This window comes from Lutra lutra, chromosome 2 (assembly GCF_902655055.1).
Source record: "Lutra lutra chromosome 2, mLutLut1.2, whole genome shotgun sequence".
Taxonomy (NCBI): domain Eukaryota; kingdom Metazoa; phylum Chordata; class Mammalia; order Carnivora; family Mustelidae; genus Lutra; species Lutra lutra.
The window spans coordinates 62,638,495-62,659,591 of NC_062279.1; the positions used below are offsets into that span (position 1 = coordinate 62,638,495).

At 39.0% G+C, this 21,097-nt stretch overlaps 1 protein-coding gene across 2 annotated transcripts in view; it reads right to left on the reverse strand.

The window, feature by feature from the left end:
* SLC10A7 (solute carrier family 10 member 7) overlaps positions 1–21,097 on the reverse strand; it is a 253,644-nt gene that overhangs the window by 70,655 nt on the left and 161,892 nt on the right. The window lies entirely within an intron of this gene.

The following is a 21,097-nucleotide window of genomic DNA, read 5'->3' on the forward strand; positions in this document are numbered from 1 at the left end:
ACCGTCACCAAATCTTCCTTAAACTTGTCTGCCCTTTTTAAAATGGAAGTTGCTTTCCATGTAGATACGTATCAGTCGGGGGAAGCTGGCAAGCCTTCTCACTCCAAGCCTTTCAACTCTAACTTGGATAAAGTGCCCCCTTTCAAGAGAAGACAGGTGGTTCAGTCCCAGTTGGGTTCCTCTCCTGAGCAAAGACCACGTCAGTTGTGATGAATGAGATGTCGTGATTTTGTAATGTGAACCGATCTCCCCTAGGAAATGAGCTGGGATCTCAAAACTCATTTCACTTGATTAGACTCCATGTCTCCATGGTGGAAGGCAAGTCTTTCATCTAATTCAGCCACACAGGACCACCTCGGTCCCTCTGCCTCCCCTAGGCAGAAAGGAGCAAAAGATTTGTTTTCTGCAATGACAGGAAACAGTTTGAGGCTGTTGTCAATGAGGCAGGATACAAGCTTTTAGGTTTCTTGAAGGTAAATCTTTAAAACTAGGTGTTTGAGTTGGGAGTTAACATGACAGGTTTCAGTTTTAGAGCTGCAGATGATTATTTGCCCCTTTTAGTTCTTGCTTTATCTCTCAATGCTTCATTATGATTTATACAAGAAAAAGCATTCTATATTTTTATTAATGAATTCCACTTGGAACTTTAAAATTCCAAAGAGTCTGTGTGTTCGTGTGTTTGTGTGTGTGTGTATACACACACATGCACATGTATTGTGTGTGAGAGAAAGAGACAGACAGAGACTATACTGTGCCCAGTATCTAAGGTCTGGGACCACTTCATTACATTTGGAAAAAAGTCCTTTTGATATTTATATGAAATCTTTTCATCATTACAGTAACTAATTCTTTTGGATGTGGCCCAAGTGGGGCGGGCTACCTTTTATGAACATTGTTATGACTTTCTTAGGCAATATACCACATGTGATATACACATGAAGATTCATAGATGAGTTTGTTTTATAGTTAAGTAATAGAATAAATGCTTCTTTATTGTGCAAACTTTTGCAGCTAGCAATAACGAATACAACATTTTAAGTGTTAATTTGTTTATTAAAATATGTATTATGGCTTATCAACTCTATTGGTGTCTATGAAACAGGTTCTCGTCAGCACCTTTAGGAGAGCTAAATGTGCAAAATGCCAAAGTAATTTTAAGAGCTACTGTCTTTCCTTCAATGACATGGAATATACTTAGACCTCAGAAAGAATTCCAAACTTTACAAGACTATGTGGAAAAGAAAATATCTGGCTATTTCAGTCTATGTGGGAGCTATCTGATTTCAAGTCAATTTGCTTAAACTTTTATTGAAAGTCCACTTATATGACAGGTACTGTTCCATTAATTAGAAGAATTAGTGGAAACTGATCTGGCAGAAAGGAAAACAAGGATGTTCCAGGAAGAGGGAAGGGAATTCACAAAGCTATACAAAGTTGAGCAGGGCGGGGAAGAATATATGAAGTGGAGGCATCAAAAACCAGGTCACCAAGGACCTTGTGGCCAGAAGAGGGAGTCTGAGGTTGATCTGATCAACAATGGCAAACTCCTCAAGAACATCAAGTAAAGGTACAGAAGGCGGTAAATAATTTCGTATACAGATAAAAAATTGGACTTAGAGTATAAGCTAACCAGTTTTACCTTTGTTATCTATCAATTCACCCATATCCAGATAAAAGAAAGTAGAAACTTGAATTAATATTAATTGTGAAACACCAACAGCACCAATTACACTCATGAGAAACAAGGTACGGTATCTGTGATGGGATTAGAATTTTCAACTAGGATGAATGTTGAGCATCGTCAACACTCAGAGGGCATTTGTCTTATATCAGAGGAGGTGAAGCCACACTGGCACCTTATAAGTACATGGGGACCCACATTCTTCCTGGTGACCACTAATTTTCCTTCGCTGCAGTGGAATACTAAAAGTATTAGTAATAATAACAGGACTATTAATGGCATTTTGCTTCAGCACTTTCATGTAGCACATTCTTAAAATGTGGTCCTCCCCTACTGAAGGAGGTAGTAGGTTGCATCATAGGCCCATTTTATGGATGAGGTAATAGTGGTTCAGAAAAGCTAAGCAAACAGCCCACAGCCATACAGAAAATAAGTGGCAAAGGCAAAACCTGGATTTGACTCTGCTTTGCCCACCCCCAAAGCCAGAACTTCACTTCAGTGACTATGCCACTGGTCCTGGGTGTCAAGTTTCAGCAATCAGTACAGTTTCCGACAGAGTTCTGCTTCAGACATATATATAGTGATTAGCTGCTGTATGATCTTGCTCTCAAGGTGATAACCAATTCTTTTTTTTTTTTTTTTAAGATTTTATTTTTTTGACAGACAGAGATCACAAGTAGGCAGAGTGGCAGGCAGAGAGAGAGGAGGAAGCATGTTCCCCGCTGAGCAGAGAGCCCGATACAGGGCTCGATCCCAGGACCCTGGGACCATGACCTGAGCCGAAGGCAGAGGCTTTAACCCACTGAGCCACCCACGCGCCCCGATGATAACCAATTCTTAAAGATGATGCTATTTTGGAATGCAGAGCGCTATTATCTTCAGGTTTTCCTGCCTGAATATTTCAAGTGTATAGTTGAACACAATAGCTTCTTTGCAATTCTTCTAAAGATTTAATGATATTTGTTCCTAAAATATTAAAAATTTCCTGGCAAATAGATTGTGTTTTCTAATTCTGGATTCAAGATTCCTCATTATTTTCTTAAAAATGTTTATTCAATTTCATTAATTAAGAATGAATTGTTATACTGTGCTGAAATCTGTTTTTCAATTGTATTAGGAAATGAGTCAGCCACAATGCCATTTATCGTGACAAGAACACCATTAAGTTTTAGCACAGTCATTACAATAATTGTTAAAATACTAATAGCCAACATTTTTGGAGTGCTTATCTCACATCAATGATGTGCTAAGAACTTCATGAATGTTATCTTATGGAACTCTCACAAAAACCGTATGGGGTAGGTACTATTATTATCCCCATCTCCTACAGAAGGAAACTACGTCTCAGAGATATAGAGTGACCTAGGAAGAGGTGATGCCGGGAATTCAATCTCTGTCTCCCTGATTCCACAGCCTGGAAGCCTGAATGGTATAAATAAAATCTTTGTAGTCTTACCCTATTTCCTCAGGGTTGTATTTTTAGAGTAAACCTGAGAGGAGCTTCAAACTCAGTATGTCTTTTTGATGACATGAAACAAATTGAGCCTTTGTGTGACATGGTTGATACATTTTTTTAAAGTCAGGCTTTTACAAAATCAATGGTAAAAAGGGTGAGCTAAAATGTAAACTGTAACAGCAACAATCACGAGGAGATGGAAAGTCAGACAAACATATTCTTTTCTCTTGGGTATAGAGAAGGCTCAATTTGATTGTCTTTTTTCTCTTCCCCAGTAAATCCTATGTAAATGGATAAAATCAAAGAGGTGGTAGATGAGCACTTCTAGCAAAAGATGTTACCCCTCTGCTTGCAGATTCAAGGTCAAGACATAGTTTTAGCATCCTTGCAATTGGGATGGAGTGCTAAGCTTTCTGATTGCAACACCTGAAGAAGTCAAGTCACAAAGTGACTGGCTTTGATTGGCTCTTAAAAAAGCCTTCAGAAAATCCATTTACACCTCTGATGTGAATAACTGGGTGAATATATTTCAATGGCTTCAGTGGGAAGGAAAAAAAGTGTCAAATCTCAGACACTGAGATTTAGTCACAATACAAGCCCCCCCAAACCCCCAAATAACAACAAAAACAACAACAAAACTGTAAATGTTCCTCTAGCGGTAATGTTAGTTAAAAAGGCAAAACTTAAGTGAATTATCATTTTTTAAAAATAGGAAATGTTGTCAAAAGACTTTGCTGCAACAACTATTGTGATCACACAGAAACCAAAATTGACTTCTTAGGTGTCTGTCTCTAGGATGTTGAATGTTAAGGCTTGGAAAAGGTGCTTTTTATTTTTTAATTAAAAGGCAATCACTTAATTTTTACAGAATAACAGAAACTCCTCTGAAGTGTGACCCCCTCTGTCTCCCTCACTTGATCACCAGTGAGGTGAGGCTATGATGGCTATGCTTTCGAGGGAGAACCCACAGAGAGGCAATGTTCTTCTGAAGGCACACGATGACCTTTCACAACAGAGAAGCTCTCTTTTCAATGATCCCAAACCGTCTCCACAGTCGCCCTGCCTTCCCCTTCGGAGCAACTTAGGGCACGTCTCACCCCTCCTGTCTTGGGATGGCCTTTTAATTGCTGCTTTTGAGTGGAGTAAATAAAATCTCTGTACTCTTCAACTATTGCCTCAAGCCTACAATTTAAGAATAATGCTGAGATGAGCATTTGGGGGCCCACACTAAGTCTTTTCCAGGCTAAATAAAGGTCATTAGGCAGCTCCCTCAACATGACTCCCCTAGGGTAGGGCTCTGAGGCTCCTCTTAGACCTAATCTCCTTCAGGTGAACCTAAGAGCACATAGCACTCATTTCTTTCTTTCTTTTTTTATTTCTTTTCAGCGTAACAGAATTCATTGTTTATGCACCACACCCAGTGCTCCATGCAATATGTGCCCTCCATAATACCCACCACCTGGCTCCCCCAACCTCCCACCCCCCGCCCCTTCAGAACCCTCAGATTGTTTTTCAGAGTCCATAGTCTCTCATGGTTCATCTCCCCTTCCAATTTCCCTCAACTCCCTTCATAGCACTCATTTCATGACAATTGAGCAAAACTTGGAGCTTTCATCCTGGAGCACTAACAGGCCAATCCAAGGGTTATTTAATTACCTGGAGGGATATACTTCTGTTTGACTTTTATTTACTAGTAATTCAGGCTCAGAAATTACATGCTAACTTATACAGTATCATCCATTAGGTATAGAAATAATTTCTGTCTAGTAGAAAAAAAAAGATCACAAAGGTTATGGTCTTACTACCCTATAGGTATTAGCCAGTTTTGTCCTTAACCTAGTGAACTTATTTTGGTATTCTTTTCTGATGGACTATGTAATCCCTACTTCTTCTTTTTTTTTTTTTAAGTTTTATTTATGGGGGGGGGAGGAGGGACACAGGGACAAAGAGAATCCCAAGCAGACTCCCTGCTGAGCAACTCCCCCTCACTGCCCCAACACAGGGCTCGATTCCACAACCTAGAGATCATGATATGAGCCAAAACCAAGAGTCAAATGCTTAACTGAGATACCCAGGTGCCCCTATAATCCCCATTTCTATAACCTCTTAGAAATCAACTTTACCATCCTGCTGGTTCCCCTATTATTCAGTTAAATAAATGTTTGACATGAGCTCATTTTATATTTGTAAGAAAGTCATGTTTTCAGCTTTTGAAAATTCTACTTTGATAGCTACTTTACTCTGAACCTTGCACTTTTGTTAATGCTAAGATGGCTTTTTTTTTAAGGGTTAGTGCCAACTAAAACTCCCAGTTTGTCTTCACATGTTGTCCAGTAGTCAGTATACAGTGGTATCTTAAAAAGTTCAAGAGAAGGGGTGCCTTGGTGGCTCGGTGGGTTAAGCCTCCGCCTTCGGCTCAGGTCACAAGCCCAGGGTCCTGGGATCAAGCCCCCCATTGGGCTCTCTGCTCAGCGGGGAGCTTGCTTCCCCTCCTTCTCTCTCTGCCTGCCTCTCTGCCTTCTTGTGATCTCCGTCTGTCAAATAAATAAAATCTTCAAAAAAGAAAAAAAGTTCAAGAGAAGTTTATTCTCGTTGAACTAATATGTAATGAATGAGATTGGCCAATACATCCTAAGCAATAAATTATAAAGTGGTGGTATGGTCAGGATATATGGTCTCCAGAGAATATGACCTGATAAACACGGATCTCAGAACAAACATCAGAGTAAACTTCATAAAGTAAAGGAAAAGGCATTAGGAGTAGTAGCTGGAAAGAAAGTTGTGGTTGATTGGTGGGAAAGGGCCTCTTTCCTCTTACCTGCCTACACTTTCCTCTTTAAAACTGGACCTTCACAGAGTGAATGGCTCAACACCCCCAAATTAAGCATTTCTCAGTATATTCATAGCTCTGTCAGGGGAAGAAGGTTCCTAGCAGCTGGCTTGAGCATTCTGGTGTGTCTGCCAGGCACACGGCACTATAGTAAAGACAGTGGCATCAGACTATGGGAGCTAGATAACACCAACCACTAAAAACATCCAGTCAGTTCTCTCTAGTCTGAGTCCATGTTTGCCAAGAAAATGTTGAAAAATAGTTTTGTTTTCCAAGTAGCATTTTTGGTAGAAAGAGAGCACGCGGGGCACCTGGATGGCTCAGTGGGTTAAAGCCTCTGCCTTCGGCTAGGGTCATGATCCCAGGGTTCTGGGATCGAGCCCCACATCAGGCTCTCTGCTCAGCAGGGAGCCTGCTTCCTCTTCTCTCTCTGCCTCTCTGCCTACTTGCAATCTCTATCTGTCAAATAAATAAATAAAATCTTAAAAGAAAAAAAAAAAGGGAAAAGAGCACGCTGACTAGCTGACCTCAGGCTCCTAAAACACAACCATATTGAGGTGTGCTAAACACAGTGAGTTTCTGGACCTGCAGAGCTAAGGATCTATTTCTGGATTCTGGGACTCCATGGGAGCAACAGTACCTTATGAGGCCTTGCAGGAATGACAGCTGGCTCGTCTCAGTGACATACATTTAATTAAAGAAACATTACTGAGTGCTAACCATGTATCACACATCACAGGAGCTGATGAGAAAAAGATTCCAAAGTCTCCTTAGCACAGAAAACTGCGGGCATTTTGAAGTGGACTTTTACATAAAACTCCAAAAAATAGTTTCTGTGAAGCCCCTGGCTTGTCTTTGAAGATTATCTTGGAATACCTCTGTTCTTTCTTTCCTATTTTTCTTCTCCTACAACCACTGGTGGGCATTGTTTACCTCACTAATGTACTTAGTGCATTATTTATGCTATGGTTCTTGCCCATGAGAAGTTCCCATTATAGAAAGCAGTTCTACCCATCCTTCTGTAACTTCGACACTTCTGTTAAGCAACACCTCTACTGCCTTATTCCCAAAAGATTGTGGCGTTTCTTCAGACTAAAATGAAGGGTCTTATGTACACAGTAAGTGTTATCTTATTAGATTTGGCCTAGTATCTTCTGAGATTTTGATCTGTCACTGATAAATTCAGCAAATACCTACTTGATGACTCCTCCATCAGGCCCCATTAGATGAGGGATAGTGGTCAATGAAACATGTACAATGATATCCTCAGCGTTTTACAGAAGACAGAAAAGCAACCACAGTAAAATGGTGAGTGTTTAAAATTACAGTCTCAGCATGCTACGAGAGTGCTTAACAGGGAGGAGAGAGCAGTTTGATGACAACTGAAAGAGAGTGGGAGTGGGGCACATAAAGAAGGGGTAGCCCCGGAGAAGGCGGGTAGGGAGAGAACACAGAGGGAGGGAGGAGGGGCCTTACAAAGGCTTTGGAGGCAAGAAGAACATACAGCTAACTGCAGGTGAAGGGTAGAGTGTGGGGAGGGCCATAGGAGAGATGAAGCTAGAAGCCCGATGAAGCAGGAAGGCCTAATCATCCATGCTGAGGAGTGTGGCTTCATTTCAAGGCAAGGGGAAGCCACTGAGAGAATTATGGAGGCATGGATCTAGGGGAAGGGCCTGGAGCCAGGGCTGGATGATACCCATGTTTAGGCAGAAATCAGTCTGGGTGTAATTTAGAAAAGAGGTTAAAATGGTGGGAAATTAAAAGGAGGGAGACTAATGAAGAGGCTGTTCAGTAATCCAGGCAGAGGTGGATTCGGGCTAAGGTGACAGAAGCTTAATGATCAAGACAGAGATATCGCATCCTCAAGGAGTATTTGACATGTGGACTGGTAGATTTATTAAATATTGAGGGAGGGATGGCAATTAAAAGGATGGACAGAGGGCTTCTTCGTCTTCTAAATTAAGTGAGTTTTGACCAAATTGTGGAGACAATTACTGAGCCACAGTAGACTTGGGATGTATGTAGATCAATTTTTCTTTAGGAAGATGATGGATCTGAGAAGTCTATAAGGCCTCCAATTAGAGACACTTTAGTTGGATAGATGGGACAGAAGCTCAATCTAGGGTGGACAGTGGCTACAGATGAGTGAGTCCTCACCATACAGTCAGTGGCTTACTATGACAGAGAAGGAAAGAAGTTCAGGAATACAGAATACACATTAAAGCTCAGAGGAGACCTAGCAGAAAATGGTTTCAATGGGATAACTAGTGTGGACGTTAAGCTGGATTGAGGGCTAAAAAGGAAGAGGAGGGCAAGAGAGAGTTTGGACATTCTTTGAAGAAATCTATCAAGAAAGAAAGAAAGAGGGAGAGAGAGAGAGAGAGAGAAAGGAAGGAAGGATGGATGGATGGACGGATAAATCTGGCTACCAAGAGGAGGAGAGATAGAGCCATAACTGGAGGGGAATCAATATGAGAGAAAAGAAGTATATTGGTTTTTGTTTTGCTGTTTGTTTGCTTTGCTTTTGAAAGGTGAAACTTGGGGATTTCCAAAATTCATTAAAGAAGAAGAAGAAGAAGAAGAAGAAGAAGAAGAAACAAAGTCAATGGGGCTGGAGGGCGTGGACGATTAGAAAAGAGAAGGGATTATACTTATTACCTTAAGGAGGCAGCAGGGAAGGAGTCCCAGTGCACAGCTGCAGGGTTTAACTTTAGGAAGGGGGTGGGCTGACAGCTCTTCATTGTAAAAAGGGAGAAAAGGATAGATTAGGCAGAGATAAAGACAAACTTGCATGTGTTTGATGTTAAAAAGTTGAAGGGACTTTCATTTAAGAGCTTCTATTTTCTTTTCTTTTTTTAAAAGATTTTATTTATTTGACAGAGAGAGATCACAAGTAGGCAGAGAGGCAAGCAGAGAGAGAGAGGAGGAAGCAGGCTCTCTGCCAAGCAGAGAGCCCAATGCAGGACTCGATCCCAGGACCCTGAGATCATGACCTGAGCTGAAGGCAGAGGCTTAACCCACTGAGCCACCCAGGTGCCCCGAGAGCTTCTATTTTCTATATTAAGTAGGTGAAGTTCAGGCAGGGGCAAGTCAGTGATTGGAAAACCTGTGTAGCGACTAATATCTAAGACAGTGATGGGGCTCAGATTTCACCATCTTGTGAAGGTAACAAGTTAGCTGACCATGGCGTCATGGATACTGGAAGAAAACACAAGACTCCTGGGTCATAGCCACAGGGTGGTATCACTCACAGGATAGGAAGCCGACTAAGTGAGCATCAGCTCCCCTCACCCCCAAGTCAAGCAGGGTGGTGTAAATGGGCTCAGATGGATGCCTGCACCTATGGTGGGTTGCATTCCAGAAAAGAAATACTGAGTTTGGGGGTCCAAATGTTTTATAAGGGACAGAAAGCATGCTTATCATTTGCTCTAGAGGGAAATACTATCTTTATATTTCCGTGGCAGTAAGTGTACCTGCCATTTGTTCCAGAGGGAGATACTATTTCTATCTTTCAAGGCCATTCACTACAGAAACATTCCTGAGAAGATAGCTGAGAACAAAGGGCCATCAGTGCCTCTGATGACAAGATGTACAGAGATGTGAGAGATATGTGGAGAACTGTCTTCCAACAGAGGAAATGTCCAGTAGGCCATCCCAGCTGATATTGGTTATCTCAACATTTGAGTTATCAAACTTGCTCCCTTTAAATACCCTTACTTGTACAGGAGAATGATAATTAATTAATTTATTTTTTTAAGAATGATAATTAGATAGTGATTTTTAAATGACCAAAAAAAGCTCTCCAAGAGGACACTGATCCTCTAACATTTCTTGAACATTATGATTAAAATAAGTAAGAGTCTAACCAACTGAGCTGACTTCCAACTCATACTTAGCTCTCTCTCTTTTTTTAAATTGGGGAATTTTCTAAATGTATGTTTCAAATCTAGATTCCTGCTAGACTAAACCATGGTCTTTGGGCCACCAGCACTGGTCTCGCATGGAAGCTTGTCAGGAATTGCTGAATTTCAGACCCCATCCCAGGTCTATTGTATCATCATCTGGATTTTTAACAAGATCTCCAGAATACTTGTAGACACATTAAAATTCAAAAAGAACTGATTTAGTTCTAGAGCAGGGGGAGGCAAACTTTTTCTGAATAGGGCCAAATAGCAATTATTTCAGGGTTTGCTGGCCAGACAGCTCTGTTGCAATTACTCAACTGTGGGTGCCTGGCTGGCTCAGTGGATTAAAGCCTCTGCCTTCAGCTCAGGTCATGATCCCAGAGTCCTGGGATAGAGCCCCATATCGGGCTCTCTGCTCAGCAGGAAGCCTGCTTCCCTTTCCTCTTTCTCTCTGCCTGCCTCTCAGCCTACTTGTGATCTCTGTCAAATAAATAAATAACATCTTTAAAAAACAAACAAACAAACTATCACTCAACTGTGTTACTGTAGCTGAAAAGCAACCGAAGTCAATAAGGAAACAAATGCGCATGGTCAAATTTGGCCCAAGGGCTGTAGTTTGGACCCCTGCTCTAAGGTGTTATTTTGGATTAGCAGTTATATTTTAAAAAGAAATGCATAAGTGTAATAAATTTTTACTTTTAAGAACTTGGGTTTTTGGTGGACCCACATTGGCTTCCAAATATCACAGCATGTTCCTTTGTAACTGCTTATACCACACTACTTAATTAGCCTTACTTCAATTTTTTTCCAGACTGAAAACAAAATGACCAGTTAATAGTGTATAAAATCTACTTTCTTCCCCTTTTTGATATTTGCAGTGACATTTGCACATGCCCAGCTGCTGATTCTACTCCTTTTCTTTATGATTTGTCAAAGATAGCAATTCAGCAATCTCAAATGTTAGTTTTCTCAGGACTCTATGAAGTAATTTGTCTGGGTCAGAAGACAGAGTCTGCTAATCTTGGGCCTACTTTCCTTTTGCCAATATTTACTTTACCGTTTCTAATCTGAAGATGATTCTCTTTGCCAAAGATGATGGAAGCAAATGGAAGGGCCAGGGAGTGGGGAGTGGGGTGTGTGTGTGTGTGTGTGTGTGTGTGTGTGTGTGTGTGTGTGTGTGAATGAACAGCAGGATGCTGGATAGTGGGCAGAATGTGTGGAGTTTAGAGTCCTGACATCCAGAGCTGTATGGGAAAAAGGATAAACACAAGAACACAAAAGGGAAATAACATGTACATTGCTAATTAGAATATGGTGATATATGTTAAGGCTGAAAAAACAGTGTTCAAATTCACGATTTTTCTTTTTACCCTTTAAGTGAAAAAGTAAATCTTCTTTTCTGACTATGTAAACTCGTGGATCTATATTAAAACTATTAACTTTGCTTTTTCTATCTAGAATAAGAGGGATAAGAACAATCTGAAGTTCAATTAAAGCCTAAAGTGAGATGGATGTGGAAATTTTCTGTATTTTTCAATAATCTTTCATGTAAATGTCTTCTAAGTTTACAGATTTAACATGCAATAAGTAATTTTCCAAAGGAGCCTCTTAAAAATGCTTTTCTGTAGAGTATATATTGGACCAAAGAGGCAGCAAAAGGAAACAAAGTCAAAATTGCTTTTTGATGACACGAGCTTTCAAAGCTGAGCAAGGATTTGTCAAGGTTCAATTTGGCCTGCAAGGCCTCCACTGTGGTCACATGGCTGCAGTCTGGTGTGTCGTGGTGGTTTTCTTTTCCCTGGGAATACATGTAACAGCCTATGAAAGATCATTAGCAGCACAACAAATATTATATAGAAGAAGCACAACTCTCTTAAAATGCCAAGAGGATGGTGCCACATTATGCAATGGTCAGCCAAAGTGTCTGAATCTTATACACAGGAGCTGGTAGTTTCAGTGATACCAAATATGGGCTTCATAACAATAGTCAACATTTATTAATGGATACTATGTACCAGGAACTGTGCTTCACAAATATTACTTAATTTAAAATTCCAATAATAAATTGATTATCCCAATTTTATAGGTGAGAAAAGAGAAGCTTATAGAGACTATGGCTAGGCTAAAGGAAGTACCAGGAGGCAGAACTCCAGCCAAAGAAATAAAAATAAAGGTTGAGAGGTCAAGAGATGGTCCAAAGGGAAGAAAAGTTATTAGAAAGGAAAAAAAAAAAAGAGCAAAGAAGGAAGTAGGAAATGTAAAAAGGTATTCAGAAAATGGGTTGTAGGAAACCAACATAAAATATGTAATATAAATTAAAAATAGGATCAAAGATTATAAATACAATCTGCCAGTGGTATAGGAATATATGAAAAGAATGCACTAAGGAATTCTCTTCAGGCCATGAAAATAACACTGAATATTTACTACCCATTGGCTTAAAAGATTCAATGTGTATCTGTCCTTTTGCTCATTGGTGCCTTTTACAGAACAGGATACTTGCCACATACTAGACACTTGACTAGATACTTAACATATTTTTTGCTGAACAAATGAATGAATGTGTATCCACAAATGTTTCTTTTAGGGAAGAGCATATCTTTTAGATGAGAAACACACACTTTCTCAAATGCTTTAAAACCCTATGTTTGTCATCATAATGAGACTAGCTGACATTCACTGAATGCCTACTCTGTGTTTGTCAGGAACTGTTCTATACTCTTCATGTGTACTAACTATTCAATCCTCACCACAATCCTCTGAGAATGGTGGCCACTATGATTCCCACTATATAGAGGAGAAAACAGAGATATACGGACAGAAGAATTATACAAAATTCCCAAGCAATAAATGGCAGAGCAGGAGGCAAGCAATGTATCTGACTCCAGAATCCATGGTCTCTACCACCATGTGTTTATACAGTGGTTAGGAGTTCTTGGAGAAGTTAGAGATATCCGAGAATTCTAGCTAAAAGGAATCTCGAGGGGCACCTGGGTGGCTCAGTGGGTTAAGCCTCTGCCTTTGGCTCAGGTCATGATCTTGGGGTCCTGGGATCAAGCCCCACATCGGGCTCCCTGCTCAGCGGGGAGCCTGCTTCCCCCTCTCTCTCTGCCTGCCTCTCTGCCTACTCATGATCTCTCTCTCTCTCTGTCAAATAAATAAATAAAATCTTTTAAAAAATAAATAGATAAAAATAAAAGGAATCTCGAGAATCATTTGCTGTCTCACTTTACAGATTGCAAAATTGAGGCCTAAGAGTGTCTCTCACCCACAGCCCAGAGTTGGTGGAAACACGAAGCAGAGGACAGTAAGTGCTTCAAATTCCCTGCCCACTTCTTTATTTCTGATACCTCACTGTCTCCTATAAGCCAGCTAGGTGACTTAAGTAAGTCTAAGTGACTTAAGTAAGAGAAAGACTTACTTACAGAAGACCTGAAAACTATTCCTCAGCACTACTGCATATATTTATATGTCTAAAGCAAAAAGGACATAGAGAATAAAATTAGACCAGGTGCTGCCTTCCTCCCATCCCAAAAAGGCTCATGAATTTCCAGCAAGGCTATAGGAGAACATTTGTGCAAAATTTTGTGAAAGCAAGGTAGAGATGTGGAGGATAAAAAAGAGGGAATGATATGAGGGTTCAGTGAGGAGAGAGAAGGGAGGCAATGAAAAGTGATTTGTGGAGATCTAGAGAAGGGCCTTTAATGAAGGCCTCTGGATGTTAAAGTAAATATATGGAATAATTATTAATTGATTTTCTTTTAAATAAGACATTTGAAAGAACAGTGCAATCAAAACTAGAGTTCAGAGTTATGACAGACCTTGACCATAAACAAACAACAAACAAACAAACAAGAAAAACCATACTGTGTCTAGACATGTGAAATGAATGGGTTTGGCAGAGCCCATCCATTCCTTTTGGATGCATCTAAGTGACAGCACACACTGCTGTTAGATCTGGCTGTGACGATCAATACTGAGTGCAAAAATGGACAGAATGAATGGAGACAGCTGCACTCTACTTGCCTTGTCTCATATATCAATGGCCTGATTTATTTTGGTTTTTATCATATTCCTTAGCTAAAGCCATTCCTGCAGCTTAGAAAACTGGTCCTGAGCTTTGTGATTCAGAGAGGCTTCAGCTGAGAGAAGAGGGGAACTGACCAATGGTCCTCACATGAGCATCCTTAGTCCACAAGCCCTCTCAACCTTACCAAGGCAGAGGCAGTAGGATTCTGCTGTTCAGCCCAACTTTAAGAAGTAGCCTTTCCTGACTCACCCCATCACCATCAACATGTACTTTGAATAGGTTTCTCCTTAATAACATGTTTATTTTTATTAGGTATCAGTAGGCAGAAAAGGAAAAACATACAATGTGATACTGAGGTCTGAACTGGATGGATCCTAGACCCTGAACCTCTCTAAGGCAGTGCTCCCCAAAGCCTGGCAGAATTCCTAGAGGCAGAAGGAAAAACAGTGATGAGATGAGGAAGAACATTAATTTATCAGCTTATTACAATTGGTAAACATACTTTTGTCATTTTATGATCATGTGCTTTTTCTGGTATAAAAAGTTTAATAATTGTGGAGGTTCTTCAGAAAATTAAAAATAGTGCTACCCTATGAGCCAGCAAATGCACTACTATATATTTACCCCAAAGATACAGATGTAGTAAAAAGAAGGGCCATATGTACTCCAATGTTCACAGCAGCAATGTCCACAATAGGCAAACTGTGGAAAGAGTCAAGATGCCCTTCAACAGATGAATGGATAAAGAAGATGTGGTCCATATATACAATGGAATATTACTCAGCCATCAGAAAGGATGAATACCCAACTTTTGCATCAGCATGGATGGGACTGGAGGAGATTATGCTAAGTGACATAATTCAAGCAGGGAAAATCAATTATATGGTTTCACTCATTTGTGTAACATAAGGAATAGCACGGAGGACATTAGAAGGAAGGGGAAAATGAAGGGGGTGGTGAATCAGAGGGGGATAAGAACCATGAGAGACTATGTACTCCAGGAAACAAACTGAGGGATTTAGACGAGAGGGGGGTGGGGACGGGTGAGCCTGGTGATGGGTATTAAGGAGGGCACATATTGCATGGAGCAATGGGTGTTAAACGCAAATAGTGAATAATGGAACACTGTATCAAAAAACTAATGACGTACTATATGGTGACTAACATAACATAATAACAAAAACATTTAATATTTAATAAAAGTAAACCACTTGTTTTATAATCAAGTTTCACCTCTAGACTCAGAAAAACGCAAAAGAGCTAGCTTAAAAAATTTTTTTTTGTGCTTAGACTTTGGTCCTCCAAATTCCCAGGGTAAATTACTAAAAAGAGTCCTCATTTTTGGTTATATAATTATATACAGCTAATTCCTCTTAATGTTTCAGTGAAGACTCATTCCTATACAATTACTTCTGGATCAGCACTATTGGCTATTGCCACTAAAGAGTTATTAAGGAGGAGGAGTGCCTGGCTGGCTCAGTCTGTAGAGCACAACACTCTTGATCTTGAGGTAAGTTCAAGCCCCACATTTGTAGAGATTACTTAAAAAATTAAAATCTTAAAAAAAGTTTTTAAGAAGAATAGCCAATGTTTCCATTCAGAAATGACTGTAAGGATATTCATATCAGATATTTATTTTTAAATGTTGTCTGCTAACCACTTCTATATCTTTGGAACTAAAAAGTGCCAGAGAATAAGAAATGATCATCTGGTCAATTACACCAAGGAACTTAAGAATCTTTAAGAAAATTGAAAATCTATGTCAACATAATTTTTCTAGTTCCCCAGTAGAGGGCAACTTCTACACACTTTGACAGTTTAAAAAAAAAAAAAAAATCTATGCATACCACATCAATAAGAACCACTGTTATGTTTAAAATAAAACAATACACTTATGTCTATGAATGGATTTTCACTAACAGGCAGCTATAAAATGTCATGAAATTTTAAATATGTAATTAGGAATTGAGTACATTTAATGTGTAATTAGGATTTTATGATTAATATGTGTTACTGCAGAAACTTTAAAGTAGCAACCATTTAGGTCACTATGGTAGAACTATCAGTATCTGAAATATACAAGGCAAATGATGAGAGTAGTGTTCTTTAGTAAATATTTTGATTGAATTTCATTATGACTGAGTTCCAAATACAGCTAATGTGAATACATAAAGTCTTTAATAAGACAAATACACACAAAAAGGCGATAACACAAACATCTCAGGGTACGACTGAATGTCATTGTTATTACAGACTTTGAAATAATACTTACTAGTGTTCATGTTTTAAATGACATCAGATATAAGAATGCAACTGCACATATTTACTTAAATATATGTAAATAGAGTAAAATTCTACTATAATACATGCCATTACTATATAATTTGGACATAATGTGATATGTTCTTATTCATTCATTCAACACTTATTTACTGAGCATTATGTGCCAGATGCTATCCTAGAGGTCAAGGATACAGTGTGACAAACTGACAAAATTCTCTGCCTTCTTGAAGCTTATACTTCCCTAATAAAAAGTAATCTGTCATAAGGCCTTCTGAAAAGATAAATCTAAAAGACAGATGCTGTGTCCTGCAATGTTAGTTTCTTTTTTTGCCTAAAAAAAGGTTTTGTTTTTATTACAGATAGATATTACTTGAAAAAAATGAAATAGTTCATAATCTTGATACTCAAAGAACTCTCGTTGACCTTAAATAATGTAAAACATGAATTTGATTGGAAAAATCTTATTTGTATAGACAAATAATGAAAAGTGAAATATTCTAATACTTCACTCTCCCCCAGAAATGTTAAGTTTCTTGTGACTCCCTCCAGAAAATAAAATAAATATACCAGTATCCATCCACCCATCTATCCCTCTACCCACTCACACATCCATCTAAACCTTTCTGAATTATTCAAATGAGCTCTTAAGAAAATTGTACTATACACAGTATTTTGCACATAGATTTATTTTTCTCACTTCATGGTCCTTGAATATATAACTGTACCTCATTCTTTTATTTGACTCATTTTTTAATGTGTCAGTATTTTATAACATTCCATCTCTAAACATCTCAAACTTCTAATTTTAAAAGAAATTATACAGTTTTGTCTGAAATTGATTAAGAACTGTGGTATGTAGTGTTAATTAGTATAGTTCCATCTATGAAGACTGGGAATTCATGGACTTCAAAAAGAAGCCTGGAGGGGCGCCTGGGTGGCTCAGTGGGTTAAGCCGCTGCCTTCGGCTCAGGGCATGATCTCAGGGTCCTGGGATCGAGTCCCACATCGGGCTCTCTGCTCAGCAAGAAGCCTGCTTCCCTCTCTCTCTCTCTCTCTCTCTGCCTTCCTCTCCGTCTACTTGTGATCTCTCTCTGTCAAATAAATAAATAAAATCTTAAAAAAAAAAAAAAAAAAAAAGAAGCCTGGAAAAATGACCTTTAATTTATTATAGAGAAGCAAATAAAAATAAATAAATAAAAGGAATCAGCAACTGTTTTGGATAAAAAAAAAAACTTACCAATACCTCCATTAGGTCACATGTAATGTAACAATCTTTTAAAGAGTATCTCTGGCTGTGAACTAGAAATAGTAAATTTTTATAATACTTCTGTTATAAAATCAATATTTTTTATTTCCACTTAAACTCTTTAATTAAACAGCTAAGAATGACTTTATCTTATTCTATTTATAATACTGCTTAATCCTTATATTTATTCCAGTATCATATTTGATGTTAAAATGTGATCAGAATTTTTAAATTTACAAAAATATTATGCAAATAAAATACAAAGCACTAGATGGTGCTGTGGGACCTTCCAGATAAACCAATGCCGCAAAGTTCTTCTCTAGATCAATTAGTTGTGTGGCTGTTTCTATATATTTAAATGTACATTAAATATTGTTTCTAGATAAACCAATGCCACGTAAGTAATAAGCATTAACATAATGCAAAAACCAAGTTTTGACAGATGACCTCAGGAAGACAAGACCCTTTTCATGATTATATACCTCAACTCCCATGTTAAACTATTAAAAACGTCCTTATATAATAAATGTCATTTTTGAGGCATGCTTCTCAATTAATTGTTATTTTTCACCTGGCTTTAAAGTTATTTTTTTGTAAGTCCAAGAATAATAAACCTAACAATTATTTCTTATCAAATAATTTTCTACTAGAAGATTTCTTATGTCACAGAAAATTAATCTTATTGGGCTCTATTTTTCAATTCTCCCAGATGTGGCTACTTGCTGTAGCAGTGTTAATTCAAATGCTGAAAGCAGCCAGACTGACAAGGGAAGTGTCTGAATCGGGCGATATGTAAAATAATAAGGAGTGGGGATAACCTAGAAAAAGCAAAGAGTGTATGCATTCAAATTCAGATGAAAGACAAAACTATCACGCACACCCAGACACACACACATCACTAGATAGGTCAAAGAAAGCATATCTTTGTTTGCAGCATGGCCTATGGGCCACTCTGCTGTGACCTCTAAGCCCCAACCTGTCCCCAGCTACTTACCTGTGAGTGACACATCTTAAAAGAAAAGTCGAGAATTTCAGTTCAAATGAAGGAATGCAAACAGTGATTTAGTTGTTATTCTGGAATGCTCTCTTAATCACATATGTATGTTCCTCTTTAAAACAAGTTCCTAATGATTCAGGAAATAAACTATAGTAGTCAAGACCATCAATTGTCCTGTTGGGCTGTTTCGAAGAAAAGCATAGATTTCGCAGCCTTTTTAATCAGCATGGCTTTTCCTCTCCCCACTTTTATGATCGTGGGGGGACAAAAATGAAGTATTTAATATCTCATAGGTAGAAATACGTGATTAGACTAAACTAAAAAAGGGCCGAATTATTTTCACTAGTAGTGATGGGAGCTTACATTGTAGGTACAAGATGTGTTTAAAAGGAATGACAATGAACTTTTGACACATACAACAAAACTCATCTAAAGGAATGTTGTTCTTCAAGCTTGTCATTGAGAGAAGCCAAACTCATTTGTAAATGATGCATCGTTGCAAACATTTTAGTTGCCTTCAGAATAGAGCTCGTGGGCCACGTAAGAAAATAAATAAAATCATGTCACTTCTGAACTGGAAAGGACCACAGAGATGAAGAAACTTCTTGTGACTCTAGCCACACCTCACAAATCAGTTCTTCTTGAAAGATAATAAACACGGTGAACCTGCAGTCTCTAGGCGAGGCTATGTCACAGAAAGCTAGGTGACCTGATGTTTCCGGGAAGCCATGAGGGGACCGCAATTTACTTGGAATAGGGAATAAGCTTTTCACCAGTAACTGAGGCAAAAATATCACATTTCAGGAATTTCAAATACTGTCTAAACACCCACAAGAGTCTCCACTAAACACTAAAAATCATTGGAATTTTTTGAGAATGTAATGGGTTCAAACAGATACATGGAGGAAGTGGCTGAAAAGTAGAAACAGATTGGAGCCACACTGCCTGAATCCTTTCAGCTCACTTTTTCGACTCCCTGAGAGGCCGTCTCAGAAAAGAGTCTTCTGACCTATCAAGCATCTCGTTTTTCCCACTGAAGGCCTTCTTCTAGAGCAGCAGTTCCTCCAGTGTGGTCCAGGGATCCAGGGGTCCCTAATGTGGGAGGTTGGTGAGATAAAAAACCATTTCGTGGGGCGCCTGAGTGGATCAGTGGGTTAAAGCCTCTGCCTTTGGCTCGGGTCATGATCCCAGGATCATGGGATCGAGCCCCGCATCGGGCTCTCCACTCAGTGGGGAGCCTGCTTCCCCCTCTCTCTCTGCCTGCCTCTCTGTCTACTTGTGATCTCTGTCTGTCAAATAAATAAACAAAAAAGAGAAAAAAACCAAACCACTTCCGTGATCATACTAAGACATCATTTACCTTTTTCACCTTCATTCTCTCACAATTGTACAGAGTGGTTTTCCAGAGGCTACATGTTATACTGGAAGATTTGGTACAGAAACAGGCAACTCCAGCTGTCTTATATTAAGCCAGACATTAAGAGATTTGCAAGATGGGAAACAATGATACTTTTCTCACTAGTTTTTCTTTTTGTTTTGGAAAATACAGGTTTTTTTTTTTTCATAAAAATATGTAAGTTTTACAAATCATATTACATCAGGTTTTTTGTTTTTAAATAAATGAAAATTTCCTAGCCTTAATTTCAAATATGATACATACAGATAGATATAACCAATGTAAGTAAAAGTTCTCTGTGGTCCTCAACAAATTTTAAGAATGTAAAGAGACCCCAAAAGTTTGAGAACAACTGTTCTTCAGGTAAGCTCTCACTTCTTCATTTCAGTCAATTCTGCCAGTATGCTCTCCTCTAAATACTTTCGTGATTCTAAAACTTCTATCAGAATGAGATTTTTATTAGAAGCAGGCAAGGTAGAGTTTTTTGGAGCAGGAAGTGCTTCCTCCGGCAAGGTGGTCCTGACTAGCTTGATGTAGAGGGGTAAATAGTGGCCTGAGAGCTATGGGCCAGGTGACATGACCCGGGGAGGAGAGGGGATTCAGAAGGAGTCAGGAGGGTATAATGATACATACTTTGATTTCAAAATTTAGCCTGAAGGACCAAGCCAGGGATATCATTTTTCCCTACCTTCTCCTACCTTTTACACTTTGGGAGACTCCAACCCAGTTTCCAAACTGAAATGCAGTCCTTCACTTATTTCCCACTAGTCTTGAAAGACCAATTATGACCTGCAATATCCTGTATGATCTCTTCCTGCCTACCTCTCCATCTCTGTCTTTCCTTGCTCTCCAGCTAGCTCTCCAAGTTCCAGACACCAGCCCTAGGTCCATTTCCTTGCCTGGTTATTCTCCCTTCTACCTGCAGACTTTGGTATCTTTCAGTCATCAAGGAAGCTTTCCTGCCATTATCAATTTCTTCAGAACATGAACTCTCCTGGTATCGTGGGCCTCCTCCGTTGTACATAACCACAGCTGCAATTTTACACTTATTGGTATGATTTTTTATTTAATGCCTGTGTCTCCTCTACTAGGCCGTAAGTTTTATGAGGGTAGGGATCATGCTTATTTTTACCTACCTTGTATTCCCTGTACCTAGTAAAATGCCTAGGACATAGTAGGGGCTCCGTTAATATTTTTGAATAAAGGAATAAATGACTTCTTGTTTCAAGGACTGATTAATAATTATAACTATAATAGGTGACATTTATTGACT